Source organism: Castanea sativa, chromosome 1, assembly GCF_040712315.1.
Source record: "Castanea sativa cultivar Marrone di Chiusa Pesio chromosome 1, ASM4071231v1".
In the NCBI taxonomy this organism is placed as follows: Eukaryota; Viridiplantae; Streptophyta; class Magnoliopsida; order Fagales; family Fagaceae; genus Castanea; species Castanea sativa.
Genome location: NC_134013.1, coordinates 59,847,887 through 59,864,551, shown reverse-complemented (window position 1 = coordinate 59,864,551; position 16,665 = coordinate 59,847,887). Strand labels below are relative to the sequence as shown.

General features: G+C 37.1%; 1 pseudogene; it reads right to left on the bottom strand.

Moving 5' to 3' along the window:
- Positions 1-5,200: 5,200 nt before the first annotated feature.
- On the bottom strand, positions 5,201-13,952 carry LOC142631183 (receptor-like protein kinase FERONIA; annotated as a pseudogene).
- Between the last annotated feature and the right edge of the window lie 2,713 nt (positions 13,953-16,665).

Below are 16,665 nucleotides of genomic sequence, written 5' to 3'. Positions count from 1 at the left end.
TGGTTCCTCCATCAACTTCCAATAATTTTCTTTCTTATGCATCTAACAAAGCAATGACATGTCATTTTTTTTAATGAAGTGGCAATTATTTTTATTATAAAAAAATTACATGTCATCAAACCTCACCACCCTCTGCATCCCAATCTCTCTCCTCTAACTTCCACCGCCTTGAATTTGCTATTGTCTTTGGAGCTAGTAGCGGCTCCACCTTTTTGTCAGGGTGGTCACAGGATCACCCTGACTTGCAAAAAAATGTATATAAATAGTTGTAAAAATGTTGAATACCCTGACTTGAGAATCACAAGAATTTGGGTTCAACAAAAATAAGAGTGATGCTAAATCCGTAACATTTTTCATAACAAATCTTATGCGATAAGTTGTTACTAATTATAATTTAGATCCAATACTGATATCATTTTTTTTATTGACTAATAACTTGTTGCATAAGATTTGTTGTGAAAATGTTGTGGATATCACATTACTCTAAAAATTATTTTGGTTCCCCAAACATAATCTTTAACCCCTTAAACAAAGAAAAAAAAAACTTAAATAAAGAAAATAAAAATTAGCCCAAATAGCAACAAAAATAATCTAAACAAAAACAAGATTAGACCAACCAAGTGAACAAAGTATTGAAAGCCTATTCAAAAAAAAAAAATCATAACCATTGAAATTTGTAATTCGTTCAATTTATTACATAAAAATAATCGTTAATTTCATTTTTCCTTTAAAAATGTACCTGAAGAAATATTATGGTCGTGAGTTCTCCTTAGCACAATTAGCAATTATGCTCTCTTAGACTTTACAGTTGCAAACAATTTTGCTCTCTTTAGCTACTTGACTTGCAATTGTAGTAAATATAATTCGTCTCCCTCTCTCTCTCTCTCTCTCTCTCTCTCTCTCTCTCTCTCTCTCTCTATTTTTATTTTTTCTATTGTCATTTTAGACTTTCTCTCACTTTATTACTCTTATCTCAATATTCTCAATTCCCACTTTGTCACTTATCAGTCATTTTTTTAAATTCTTTTTCTCTTTGTTAGTAGAAAGAAATTATAATACTTTATGTATTAGCGTGTATTTTTTTGTGACATTAATAAATTCAAGTTATTTCTTTTTTAGATTTTGTATAATTTAAATTTTGTAATAATTATCCTAAGAAAAATTCCTAATGCCGCCACTGTCTGGAGCCACCATTAGCTTTGGCAGTACTTCATCTCCCTCTTGCTCGTTCCAAATCTTTTTTTTTTCTTGCACCGAAGAAATTAGATAATTGGAGTCGCGAAACTTTCTCAATTCAAATTTATTTTTTTATTTTATTTCATTTTTTTTGGGTGGAAGCTGAAAGCATAAAACAAAAAACTAAACATCAAAGAGTTAAAATGCACCCAAAGCAACTAGGCTAAAATGGGGATATATTCCTTTTGCGCAAACATGTAGCAAAATGCCACTGTTCTGAAATTATTTAGGGAAATGCCCATGTTTGAAACTCGATTTTCTAAAAAATGAGTTTCAATGAAAATCTCGGTTTTTGGAAAATCGAGTTGTAGGAAATCAAACTTTAAAAAAAAAAAAAAAAAAAACTACATGGAACTCGAGTTCCATGTAATTTTTTTCAAGTAACTTGATTTTCGCCAAATCGAGTTTCAAAATAAAGGCATTTTGCTAAATAGTTTCAGAACATGGGCATTTTGCTATTTGTTTTGGGCGAAATGGGTAAAAACCCATTTTCTCCGAAGCATCTGCGTTAAGTTAGCTTAGAAAACTACCCAGAGAGTTCGACTACAATATACAAGGAACATTGGTCATATGACCTTTCTTTGCAAAGATTTTAACAAAAATGTTGCCTTTTCAACGTGAGTGATCAAGCTGAATGATTTCCAATTGTGCCATGAGGGTAGCGCCCTACAATCATTAACCATAGCACTTGATACGTGAGACGGTGAGAGTCCAAAATGAGGTTAGAATCTCTCTTGGGGAAGGATTACTGATTGGCATCTACTTCTATGAAAAGCTGGTGGATACACATTGGATATAACTGATTGCTATATATTTTGAGATGATCATTTAGGGTCCGTTTGGATTGAAGAGGAAGGGAGGGAGAGTAAGGGGACAAGAGTAAAGTTAGCTAAAAATAGACTAATTTTGGACTAATTCTACTTTACTACCTCTTCTTCTCCCTCAATTCATTTAAGTTCTGCCCTCCTACTGTTGCCTAAAACTCAGCGGTCCGTGTTAAGCTTAGAAAAATCCTCACTTTGGTGTCCATCCAATTGTGATGGTAGACACCTTTCTTTTTTTTTTCTTTTTTTCTTTTTTGAGAAGCAGGAAGACACCTTTTAATTGAGAACAACTAACCATTTTCATGAGAAATTAAGAACTTGAGCCATTATGATTTCATGTACAAACTAAGATTACCTCAAAGTTTGTAATACTCCACTAATTAATTGCTCATTGGCGTTTACGAGGTAGATTTGTACTACATAAATTCTCATGAGTATATCTAATTATAATACTGAAATTATGCTAATTTGCACACTGAATGTTTATTTGAAAGATTAGAACTTACAAAATGGTTATTAGAATGCTCAATTGTAACTTGACGTAGGTGATGATATCAATTAAAATTTAACATTGCTATGGGCATAAATTGAAATTCTCAATAATTTTGCAGATGTAGATTAAATTTTTTTGTTCAAATGTAACCATGCCGAGATTCAAATTCTTAACTTTTTGTTACAACAATTCACTTTTCCTGTTGTATTTACCCACTATTTGGTGAGTGAAAAAATTTGAATCAATAAACATATAAACTAGCCGCTGAGAATAATAAATACCAAAAGTTTTACAATAATACGGGCATGAATTGAAAGTCATTAAATTTTCCTATAATTCTTATCATAAAACCCCTTTTTTAATTGTCGATTCAATGGATTTGGATTATGAAGTGTGTTCTAAAACACATGACATCACCTTATATTTTCACAAGATTTCATAACAACATAATTATAATAATTAATCTGCTTAATAGTACAAACCTAGATTGAGAACTTTATTTATGAATCTAAAAATAAATAAAAGAAAAGACAATGACCCATTTCCTAAACTTTAGAGGAATTTATGAAAATGTCTTGTGACACTACAAGAAATCTGGGTTTAGGCGACGTTTGTAAAACGTCACTAAAAACCCAAAAAACGTCACTATAGACACAAATGGTCTATAGCGCCGTTTGTTTTTGCGACGTTCAAAAACCTCGCAATAGAGCGGTCACTATAGGTTTATTGCGACGTTTCAAAAAATGTCGCCATATGTTACTCTTTAGTGGCGTTCAAAAACTTTTAGTGACGTTTTCTAGAATGTCACTAAATAATATAACATTTTCGTATGTAATGTAGGAAAATACATTTAGCGAGAAAACGTCACTAAATAATATAACATTTTTGTATGTAATGTAGGAAAATACATTTAGCGATGTATTTAAAACGCTACAAATATCCACACCTATAGCGACGTTTCAAAAACGTCGCAAAAGCTGCTCATTATTTTAAAAAAAAATTAAAAATGCTATATAAACCTGTTTAAAATGCAACAATAACTAACACAAGCTTGTAATATATCAAATGTACCTACTAATCATCAATATTCCACAATAACACATTAACCATAGATATTTATATTTGTATAATACCAATTCATGTATCACTTTAACTAAGTGGGTTGGTTGCCTAAGATTAAGTGTAGCTATTAAATTAAGTTTAAGTGGGTTGGTTGCCTAAGATTAGTTAGTTAAAAACCCATTAATATATATGTTTGGAACATAGTCTATTTTGCAATCCTATTGTTCATCCCCTGCCATTGCTAGAAGGTATAAAATTGAAAAACAAATACTAACACTCTAAAAAAATACTTACAATGATTCAGCCCTTGATCCTCAAGTCCTTTTGCCCAATAAGCCAAATCTGAATAAGAGAATTTTCTACCAATTTCCAACCAAAATAGAATAAAGCAAAAATTAGTACAAAACTCCATGACCCATTAAAGAAAAACCAAATCAAAGCAAACCCATAAGCCAAAAAAAAAATAATTACACTCTAAAGAAACTTGAACAACAAAAACTTTAAACCAAAACTGAAAAATAGCAAAAATTAGCACAAAAGCTCCATGACCCATTAAAGAAATACCATATCAAAGCAAACCCATAAGCCAAGAACAAATACTTACACTCTAAAGAAAATTGAACAACAAAAACTTTCTAACCAAAACTGAGAAATAGCAAAAAAGCTCCATGACCCATTAAAAAAATACCATATCAAAGCAAACCCATAAGCCAAGAACAAATACTTACACTCTAAAGAAACTTGAACAATAAAAAAGAGGGAAAAAAAGTATGGTGGTGGCAGTGGGTCTTAGTGGAGGTTGATGACGGCCGCGGTGGCAGTGGGTGGAAGGGAAAAGATGTGTGGTGGTCCTAGAGAAAATGGGTCACAAAGAAAACACTAGGAACAAAGAACAAAGAAAAGAAAAGAAAAGAAAGGAAGGGGACAATGAATAGTAAGCCTAAGAAAGAAAAGAGTGGGACACGGAGTGAGTTAATGAAAAGAAAGGAAAAAAAAAAGTGTAGGCCAAAAAAAAAAATATATAGAGGGAAAAAAAGTGTGGGAACCTGAAAGTCAAAATGTTTAGAACATATAGCGACGTTTTCGAAACGTTGCTATAGAGTATTTGAAAGTGTTTGCTTTAATCAAGATAGCGCGTATTTTTCTGTGGGAACCTGAAAGTTAAAAGTTTAGAACATATAACGACGTTTTTGAAACGTCGCTATAGAGTATTTGAAAGTGTTTGCTTTAATCAATATAGCGAGTATTTTTTTTTTCACCAACTGGTGGAGATCATTTGTTGTAATCACTATAGCGACGTTTTAGAAAACGTCGCTATAGAGTATTTCTTTTTTAGACACATGCTCAGTACATTTTCTTTAATCACTATAGCGACGTTTTATTAAAACGTCGCTATAAACGAGATATGCGCTACTAAAACTATACTTCTTGTGACGTTTTAAGAAACGTTGGTATTGTTTTGAGTTACAGCGACGTTTTTTAAAAAACGTCGCTAAAATCTCAATCTTTAGCGGTGTTTTTAGAAAACGTCACAATATGCCACTTATAGTGGCGGATTTAAAAACGTCACTAAAAAAAACGCCGCCTAAACCCAGATTTCTTGTAGTGCATGAGATGTGATCCTATCCATCTCAAAACTTGAACATGTTAACCCAGTCCCAGTCCCTGTACTATCCGATGTCATCCCGTGTTCATAGTGAACATTAGTAGCCCAAAGACTATCATTTGCAACATCAATACAAAATGATAATGTATCCAAGTAAATAAGCTCACCACTAGTATTGATACTCTCTTTCTCAGCGTCCACATTCTCTTGCAGCTCCAATGCCAACTTGAGCTTTTCCACCACATCACCCATTGTGGGCCGTTGGATGCCTTGATCACGCGTGCAACTCTCCACAATCTGCATGAACATTTTGAAACACACTGGAGCTATCTTTCCCTTCAAATATGGATCAATTAATTCATTGATTGTCCCTCTCTCAATGCACTTTCGAGCCCAATGGGCTAGGTTCCATTCTTCTTCCTCTAGTTTTTGATTTAGTGCCTTTCGGGCACATAAAACCTCCAACAATACTACACCAAATGAGTACACCTCAGACTTGTCTGAAAGCTTTTGACAACGTGCGTATTCCGGATCCAAATAGCCCCAATTACCTTTAACCATGGTACTAACTGCAGTATTATTTTGACCCATTTTGGACAATCCGAAATCTGAAACCTTGGCAACCCATTTGTCGTCCAATAGAATGTTGGTGGTCTTCACGTCTCGATGGATAATAGTATGCTTCACACCTCTATGAAGGTAGTCTAATCCACGTGCCGCTCCAATGCATATGTCGAGCCGCTTTTTCCATGAGAGTGTGTCATTGTTTGTGTCATACAGGTGTTCACGGAGAGTTCTATTAGCCATGTAATCATAGACAAGGATCATCTCACCCTTCTCGTTGCAGTATCCGATAAGAGAGACCAGGTGAACATATCGGAGCTGAGAGAGCATCTCAATCTCAGTTTGGAATTCGTGAGCACCTTGTCGAGACTCAGGGTTCAAACGCTTGATTGCCACAGTTATGGTTTCCTCATCATCAATTTGACCCTTATATACATTGCCAAAGCCACCTACTCCTATAATTAGATCTCGGCAAGTGAAAAGTGATGGCACTGTTCTTTCCTCATCGAGGAAGTCATTTTCCCTGTTTGCTTCCTTGTGTATGAGTTGAGCCTGAACCAGCACCAACAACTTGATAGTGAATAATTAGAAGCATAGCATTTGGTCTTCCTTCGTTTCCCAAAAACCACGTACGCTATAAGAGAGAAAAGAGCAAAGATACCCGTACCAATCCCAATGGCAATGCAATTCTTTTCGTTGTCTTGAAATTTGGTAGTGAATTGGGTTTAGCAATGTTAATGTGTATAGTGTTGTGGGCTTTAGGCCCAGCTAGATTATTTGTATAGCACACATTCTTGTACTACACTCTTACTTTTACTGCACTCATATGCCTCCTATATAAAGGTACTCATGTATATTCTTTCACTGAGAAATACAATACTATTGAATTCAGTATTCCTAACATGGTATCAGAGCCACTACTCTGACCTTTTCTTAGCAGTCTTGTCTTTATTGGTGATACTCCATTCTTAACATCGCTTCCACCATCACAACAACCACCGCAGCCTCTCGTCGTTGAACCTCCGACGTCTTCCAACCGTCTTCCTTGGGTTCCGGACCTGCAGCTGCCACCGTTGAGGAGTTTCACACCACAAAGACCACTGCTCCTTGCATCACCACTGTGAATATTGCTCTGATTAATTTTCTGCAGGTACCACTGCGATAGTCTTGAGCCGATCTACACAATCGGGGAAGCCTCGGAGCCATTGGAGACCGCACATGCCCCCACGCACAACTCAAAGGTTTTGCACCGCAACTTACGCGCCCCATGTGCCTCTACGTGCCACTGCACATCTGGATTGTATCTCCACGCGCTCCCACACGCAGCGCCTTCAGGTCATGCGTCCTCATGAGCCTTCATGCGCCTCTACACTCCTGCTGATATCATTCTACCATGTCGGCCCTAGTTGCGTCATCGCTGACGTCACTTGCTTGCGTTAGCCGCTAACATCATCCTTTGACTTCTGCCAGTGGACTGTTGACTTTTAGTAGGGTTGACTGTTAACTTTTTCCCAAGGTTGACTTTTTTGCAGTCCAAGTGCTCCTTACCCAATTTTTCGCGTAGATTTCATTTTTGCAGTCCATTTTTGTATATTTTGCTTCTAAATGAAGAATAAGGACAAGTCTTCTTCCTTTTGCAACAATCGTCACCGACAATCCAACAAACGATTTTGCAATTTTTGCAAACGTTTTGGCCATAATATTGAAACTTGCTATCAACACAACAAATTAGTTGTTTCCATTTGTACTGCTATGTTTGCTAACACTAAGAATGTCCCACCAATGGCTCCCATCTCTGCATAGTCTCAGTCTTCTAGATCCACTTTCACCATTTCTAGAGATGATCTTATAAACATCATCGCTAATGTCATTTGTATGGTTGATAATGCATCTTATTCCTCTTCTCTCTCAGCTTTATCTGGTATGTCTTCTACTTCTTGGCTTATGGATTCTGCTTGTTGCAATCACATGACACCTTAATCGTCCTTATTTCTGACCTTAAACCTACACCACACCCTCTTAATATTAGCATAGCAAAAGTTTCCACAATGTCTAGTCATAATATAGGTTCTATTTTGAACTCCAACCTCTCAGTTCCTGAGATCTTTAATGTTCCTGACTTTTCTTACAATTTATTTTCTGTGGGACAATTAGTTGAGTTGGGTTATCACATTATATTTGATTATTTTAGGTGCATTATGCAAGATCTGAGGATGGGACAAGAGCTTGGGACGACCGGTCCCAGAGTTGGGCGTATGTTTCCCGTGGACTACCTTCATCTTCCACTTGTTGCTCCTGCTTTCGTTGCTGCAGCTGCTACTATTTCTTCTATTCCTTCCCTTGCACTTTGGCATGCTTGACTTGGTCATGCATCTTCCTCTCGGGTTCAAGAATTGGTTTCTAGAGGTTTGTTAGGTTTAATGTCTATAGAAAATTTTGATTATGTTTCATGTCAGTTAGGAAAACAACTAGCTTTGCCTTTCAATACTACTGAATCAATATCCACTAATATCTTTGACCTTATTCATTCTGATGTTTGGGGGCCTACCTCTGTCTCTAGTATTGGTGGATCTCGATATTTTGTTGTCTTTGTTGATGATTACTCTCACTATAGTTGGATTTTTCATATGAAACATCGTTTGGAATTATTGCAAGTACATTGTAATTTTGCAACATTGGTTGAAACTCAGGTTTCCAAACACGTCAAGATTTTTTGATCTGATAATGCTCTTGAATACACTCAATATGCTTTCCAAGCTATTTTTCATTCTTATGGCACTATTCATCAACTAACTTGTCCAAGTACCTTTCTGCCAAAGTTCCTGCTCCTTTTTGGGGCGAAGCTGCACTTCATGTTGTTCATGCTATTAATCGCATTCCCAGTCTTGTCATCTAAAATCAAACTCCATATGAGCGCCTTTTTAGGTCATCTCCAAATTATCATCACCTTCGCTCCTTTGGTTTTGCCTGTTTCGTTCTTCTTCAACCACATCAGCATAACAAACTTGAGCCTCGGTCAAGGTTTTGTTGTTTTCTTGGCTGTGGCAAAACTCAAAAGGAGTATCGGTGTTATGATCCCATTTCTCATTGTTTTCTTATCTCCTGCAATGTTGTCTTTTGGGAACATCATCCCTTTGTCGAGCTCTCTCACTTCCATGCCTCCCTATCTTCCTCCTCTATCTTAGATCTTTTTCCAGATGAGGCACATATTCTTTCTGTAGCTGCTCTTGATCCTTTTGTAGTTGCTCTTGGTTCTCCTATAGACTTCTCTGTACAACCACTAGATATCATTGATCCCTTTCCTAGTTCACCCTTTAATAAACAGGTAGAAGATGAACAAGTTGAAGATAAGCTACCCAACCCCAACCCTGAGCTTGGGTCCCCCGCTCCCGCTCCCGCTCCGCTTGAAGATCTTGCACAAAACAATCCACCTCATCATTTAACTTGGGTAAGATCCATTCCTGCACATTTACTTAACTATCATTGTTACATTGCACAAGCCTCACACCTATCGTGAGACTTCCATTGACCCTTTATGGCAGATTGCAATGAAAGAGGAACTTGATGCATTATCTAAAAACCATACTGGGGATTTAGTGACACTTCCCCCTGGGAAATCTGTGGTTGGTTGTAAGTGGATCTACAAAATTAATACTCGCTCTAATGGGTCCATTGAGTGCTACAAAACTCATCTTATTGCAAAAGGTTTTACACAGGAGTATGAGATTGATTATAAAGAGACCTTTACTCTGGTTGCTTGTATCTCTTCTGTTTGTGCCCTCTTAGCTGTTGTTGTTGCCAATAAATGGGACATTTTTCAGATGGATGTTAAAAATGCATTCCTTAATGGGGATTTAAGTGAAGAAGTTTATATGTAACCTCCTCCTGGTCTCTCTGTTGAATCAAACAAGGTTTGTCACTTTCGACGTGCACTTTATGGCCTTAAAAAAGCTCCACGAGCTTGGTTTACCAAATTCAGCTCTACCATCTCTCGCTTGGGTTATATGGCCAATCATTATGATTCTGCCTTATTTCTTCGTCGCACTGACAAAGACACTATTTTACTTTTCTTGTATATGGATTATATGATCATAACTGGTGATGACCTTAGTGGCATTCAAGAACTCAAGGATTTTCTCAGTCAGTAGTTTGAAATGAAAGATCTTTGACATCTCAGCTACTTCTTGGGTCTTGAAACTACTCATTCTACAGATGGACTTTATATTACTCAAGCCAGGTATGCCTCTGAACTCTTGTCTCGAGCTAAACTCACTGATAGCAAGACTGTTGACACTTTAGTTGAGCTTAATGTGCATCTGACTCCCACTGGGGGGGGGGGAGGAAACCATTGTCTAATTCCTCTCTTTACAGTCGCTTGGTTGGCAGCCTAGTTTATCTCATTGTCACTCATCTAGACATTTCCTATGTTGTTCACCAGGTGAGCTAGTATCTGTCTGCTCCACGATCGACTCACTATGCTGTTGTTCATTGCATTCTTCGATACCTAAAGGACACTCTCTTCCATAGTCTTTTCTAATCTGCTCAGTCTCCTTTTATTCCCCGTGCATTTTCTGATGCTGATTGGGCAAGAGATCCCACTGATCGCAGGTCCACCACTGGTTATTGCTTTCTTCTTGGTTCTTCTCTGATTTCTTGGCGAAGCAAGAAACAAACTCATGTGTCCTGCTCCAGTATTGAAGCAAAATATCGTGCCCTTATTTATACCACATCTGAGCTCCTTTGGCTGCGATGGCTTCTCAAAGACTTAGGTGTGTCTACATCCTCTACTACTCTTCTTTATTATGACAACCAGAGTGTCATTCATATTGCACACAATGATATCTTCCATGAACGGACTAAATACATCAAGATTGATTGTCATTTTATCCACTATCATTTTGTCCATAATGCTCTCAAGCTGATCTTAGTCTCCTCTAAAGATCAACTTGCAGATATCTTCACCAAGTCACATCTTAAGGGACGCCTTCATACTTTGGTTGACAACCTCAAGTTGATCTCATATCTACCTTGAGTTTGAGGTGGATTGTTAACGTGTATAATGTTGTGGGCTTTAGGCCCAACTAGATTACTTGTATAACACATATTCTTGTATTACACTTTTACTTGTACTGCATTCATATGCCTTATATATAAAGGCACTCATGTATTTTCTTTCATTGAGAAATACAATACTATTGAATTCAGTATTTTCAACAAGCAAGATTGCCATCACGATTGCTCAATTTGAAAACTTCGATTTCATTTAAAATGACATCGAAATTATATTCAGGGACCAGCGAAATAAAGGTCCCATGCATTCTCTCTACCTTTTCCTTGTTGATCTGTACTACGTAGTCCCAATAAACTGGAATGTCAGTGCCACCAAGGCCAAGCCATAAACTTGTATTAGCGTTTTCTTCAGCTAACTAATTCTTTATATAGATATTGAATTGCTTGTTGCCAAAGAAATCTATTTCACAAAAATTGAGCCTTATCAGATATATAAATCCCGAATCAACGAATAAATTCCACATTAAATTTTCCATCCTGTCAACAGGTATTGCACCTATAGGCATAGCTGTCATTCCTCTGCTACCCAATGATCTTGTAGTTCGATAGACCTCATCAGGTGCAGTGTAATTTGGTATATCTGTGTGTAAAGTTGTGATTTACAACTATATTTTATGTTGGCTATATTCCATGACAAAAAGTGTTGTAATTACTTTAATTTTACTCCTTATATTTTGTGGGATTTTATTGTATTGGGTTTAGTATTAAGTTGATGAAGAATCGAGCATGAAATGAAGAATCAGTGCAATTTCACGACTAGTTCGTGAGAAGCTCGTGAGAAGTGTTCCTGCGAAAAGGGTATGTGAGAAGTACATGCTGAAAGCTGAAGAGTCGTGCCAGCCTGGAGGATTTCGCGAGTGTCTCGCGGGTAAGGCCTTCCTGCGAAACTCTTTGCTTGGAGGATTTTTAAGTGTGTCTTTCTTACCCTTCACCCATACTATATATACTCTCATTACCCACAAAAGTAAAAGAGACCATTCAGAGAGAAAAAGCCTAGATAGGTTTTCTACAACCCACACACTCATCTTTTAGAGAGAGAGTTACTCATCCTTAGTGAGAAATTATTCTAGGCTCTTCTCCTTCCCTCTCCCAATATCGTTCCTTGAGAGGAGATTTGTATCTAAACACAACCCACACTTTTTCAGAGTTTAGAGAGTGTTTTGGAGTTTGGGAAGCTTTGGGGATTTGCCAAAAGAAGCCGGTGAGACGTAGCAAATGCAATCAGGCGTATTGTGGGATCCGGAAAGCTAGACAAGATACTGTTCCGAGAAACCTTGTTGGAGTAGGAGCTTGGAGCGCTTAGGTGCATTGGGTAGATTAGGCTTGGAGGATCTCTTTCTATTCATGTCTCCTAACATATTGTCTAGTGGATTGATTTACCGCTTGGAGGGCGGTGGAGAGGTTTTTCGCCGAGTGTTTTGGTTTCCTCTTCGATAACACATCAGCGTGTTATCTTGTGTTTACATCCTTCTTCCCTTACTCTTGTGCTTTACTTTTATTTTTTGTTGTTCATTGCTCACACTTACTCTTGTTTCCGTACTTTGATTAAGTAAGAGTAAAAGCAATCTAGCCGTAATCTTTTAATTGGAGGTCTAAACAAGCTCTTGTGTTTCACACAAATCTGAGCTCTCACTATGTATTTGGGTATGAATGATGAATTACTAAATTATGCATTCACGCAAGAAATACCTTACATCCAAGTACCATTCTCCGAAGAAGCCTGTGTCTTCAGTTGGTGCTATCAAGTTCCCACCAACATTTAATCAAAAAACCATCTCGAGTGCGCTGGTGTAGTTTATGTAGAACTCAGTACGTCCGTCAACATTGCGAGGCACTTTCTCATCTGGTGTATCTTTTGGACTGTAGTACAGGTATTTAGGCATGGAGACAATCTTAATTCTATTAATGAAAGCGTAGAATTTAATAGTAGTAGTTGAAAAAGGGATGAAGGTTAAATTCAATTTTTGATTCTCTTCGACGTTGACATAGAACTTTTTGACAAAGGATTTTAACTACAAAGAGTTATCAAGGTCAGAAGCACTGAAGTTCCTAAGTAAGGTGAACCAACCTGCTTTGACTATGAAAAAGTCCATAGACACCTCAAAACCTGAGTATGTGGTCGGGTGAAAGTGTAACCGAACGAATTTCGGGCCAAGGGTGACTGGAAACACGTACGTGAATTGAGAATAAGATATACAAGCAGTGGTGAAGGGGGCATTGTTGATGATGCCTTCTTTTGGGTATTGAGAGGTGTTAGATTTGAGATTAAGTTCTTCTTTGGGAAAAAACTTGGACTGAAAGTCTCCAGTCCAGTCGCGGCCATCCATACTTGATAAGGATAATTTGGTAGACGAGAGAAAGATGTCGAGCCTAATGATTCTGTTGGGCTTATTTACCACGAGGGACTGCATCTCGAAGTCTACAACTTCATAACAGAGCTGACGACCCTAACCATAAGCTGACGAATTTGGAAAGGGGACGATGCTATAAGTTGACGAGAGTAAGCCGAAGAGGTCAATTAAACCTCTGTCCATAACCTTGCTTGATTTCCACGCATACGTGTATAAGGAGAGTTCTTGTGCTACACACTTAACCCTAATAAAAGAGACTCCTATAAGGAAAAGAGCTCTAAGAGATACAAAAAAACCATTAGTTACTCTCATAGAAGGAAAGAACTTCTTGACCAAGGCATAAATTTCAACCCTACACTACTATAAATACCCCAAAACCCTCACAAAGCAAGGTACGCATAATTCACCCCAACTCTGGTACTCTAGAGTTGTGAACAAGAGATTTTCTCTAACTTGACCGTTGGAGGGTATTTGGCCGGTACCACACCGGTACTCCTCTTAAGGTCTTCAGCTTTTGTGTTCTGTAGGTTCTCTTTGGAGCACGCGAGAGCCGTGTGGCTTACTGACGTTTTTCGGCATCATTAGCCCTTCGAATTGCCTGAAGTGGCACTGCCACAGTCCAAGGTAATATCATCGACAGAGACATAACGAGGAGGTGTGGAAGAAGTTACTAGTGTGATTTGATAAAGAAGGAATAATAAGCAGAACGTGGAAACGATAGGTGTGAGCATCAAGAGATTCCTCATGGGAGCAAGAGATCATTTACTGCAACCAATTGAGGGTAAATAAATAAATGAGAGGAAGAAAAGCTCTTTTTGTTCCAGCAATTAGTATAGAGGTAAATAAAATATTATTGAATTATTTGATCAAGCTACCCACTTTTTCTTTTTCAATTTTTTCATTCCAATTCATTGCTGTGTTTTGCCCCATGCCCCGAGTGGAAGACCTAGTGCTTGCTTTTTTACTTTTTAGAGTCAGTCATAAACATAAAGAGATTTTTTTATTTATTTTCGACCCTTTCTTATATTCTAATCAGACATGGTGTTCCCACAAAACTGGGATCTTGTATAATATAGGTTGAATGCAGCCACAGAGCCACTATTTTCGATACTAGAATTTAGTATAGTTTAAAAAAGAGACCCACTAATTATTAAGCTAAAACTAATTTAAAACTTTGAAATTATTATTTTTCTAATAGAGTACCCACATATAATAATCTAACAATTGTTTGAGGTAGTAATTTATTATTGATTTTCATACAAGTCTCTATTAATTGATAGCATATTATTTTTTATCTATTTCATAGGTCACCCCTTAAATAATATAAAATCGAACAAAATTCTCCTCTTAACTATTACAAATAAGCAAATATCCCCCTGCCATTGACTTGGCTATTAAGATCCAACATAATATTTTGACTCATTTTTATATTTCATAGGAAAATGACTAAAATACCTTTGTGGGGGGATTACAGATGACTTAATTTTTTTTTTTTTTGGATAGAAAATGACTTAATAGTTAAGGGAGGAAAAATGCAAATGACCCAATAGACATCATCACATAATAAAAGTTGGGTCCTAAAAACCATAATTTTACCATGTAGATATCCTAAGTAATTGCCACATATACTACAACTTTTATCATTACTGTATTGATAGTAACTAAAAGACATCAAAAATATATATACTTCTCAATTTCAATTTTATTAGCTTTAAAGTAGGAGTAATAGTTTCTATTAGTTAACAGTTTTGTAAATAAAAAATCATATGTATTTAAATAAAATATTTTAAACAAATATCACAGTTTATTAAAATCTCAGCGATGGGATCAAACTCTATTTAAAATTATAAGAAAATTTGAAAATATTTATTCAACAAATTAGAAACAAGATGGACGGGGAAGCAAATGTCAAGGATGACGATCATGATGATATGGATGAAGTTGGTCACGGAAAAGCACTCGGTTGCTTTTTGTGCACTACAACAAAATGTATTTTTAGCAATGAAAATTAGTGAGGAAATATTTTTCGTCGCTAAAAGTACAGCTTTAGTGAAAAAATATGAATTTCGTCACTAATAATGAAAAAAAATTATAACATTTAGCGACGAAAAATAATTTTCGTTGCTATTGTGATCTGAAAAATGGGCGCAGTAAGGGGAATTTTAGCGCGAACTTAATTAATCTATAGCGACGAAATATTTCGTCGCTAAAAGTTGAAATTTTTAGTGACGAAATATTTCGTCATTGTAGGTATTGTTGTGGATAGTATTAGCGATGAAAATCATTTCGTCGCCATAAGGAAGATTTAGCGACGGAAAATAATCATCGTTAAAAATAATCATGGTTTTACATTCCATTGTTTTAGCGACGAAATCACAATTCGTCACTAAAAGTATACTATAGTGACGAAATATTAATTTCCTCTCTAAAAATCTTATCAAAATCTGGTGTATTAGTGACAAAATTGACCTTCGTCGCTAAAAACATTAAAACCTTGATACCTATTGCAACGAAAATTTGCCATTACTGACGAAAAAAATTCATCACTAAAGACTTGACTATATATATCTCCCTTTTATTTCTTCATAGCTTTCCCCAAAGTCTTAGCACACTCTCCTTGCCCACGCCGTTGATACCCATTCTCCTTGCTCACCTGACCCACACTGTCGACTTCCTCAAATCTTAGCCTTTTGACTTCCTTAACCTTAAGACTTCCCTCACCTGCGACGCCGCCTCCTTGGCCGATCTCGGTGTCCCTTCACTTTCCCACCGGTTTGCCGAACTTGCCAATCTCAGAATCTCCACACGAAGCGACTTGTCCCTTCACCTTCTTTGCAACTTGTCATTGGCTCCAGCGCTGGCCTTGACCACGTCGACCTTGTCGAGTGCTACCAACATAGCATTACTCTCTTTGTCACCCACTTGGCTGTAAGGTTTTTTTTGTTTTTTTGTTTCCTGTGTTTTCCATCTATATGGGTTTTGTCATTTTCATAGCAGATCTAGATTGGTGGCTTTTATTGTTAAAAACGACAAGCATAGTGAATGACACACAACCACATGTTCATAGTTTTAGGCTATTTATGAACACGAGATCCTGATTATCGATACAAGTAGGCCCAATCCCATGTCTTTGAATTTCTGTCCTTGGTTAAGATCGAAAACCCATTTGGCACACGAGTTGGTTCGTAGGTTGTCGTGGGTCATGAGGTCAGCCATGATCCAATACTCAGCGGTGTACTATTTGATGAGTGGGTTTTCAGGGTAAGGAGGGAATTTGAAGTTTTTGGGGATGTGGGTTTTGTGGTGGGGATTGTTTGGGAGATGAGAGTTGAACGTGGAGGAGGAATAGTAGGTGTCTAAGAAGCCATAGTTGAGGGATCTAGGGAGGTCAGAGATGTGGACTTTGAGTTGGTGAAGTGGGGATTGGGTTTGGGTTTGGGTTTGGGTTTGGGGGTTGGT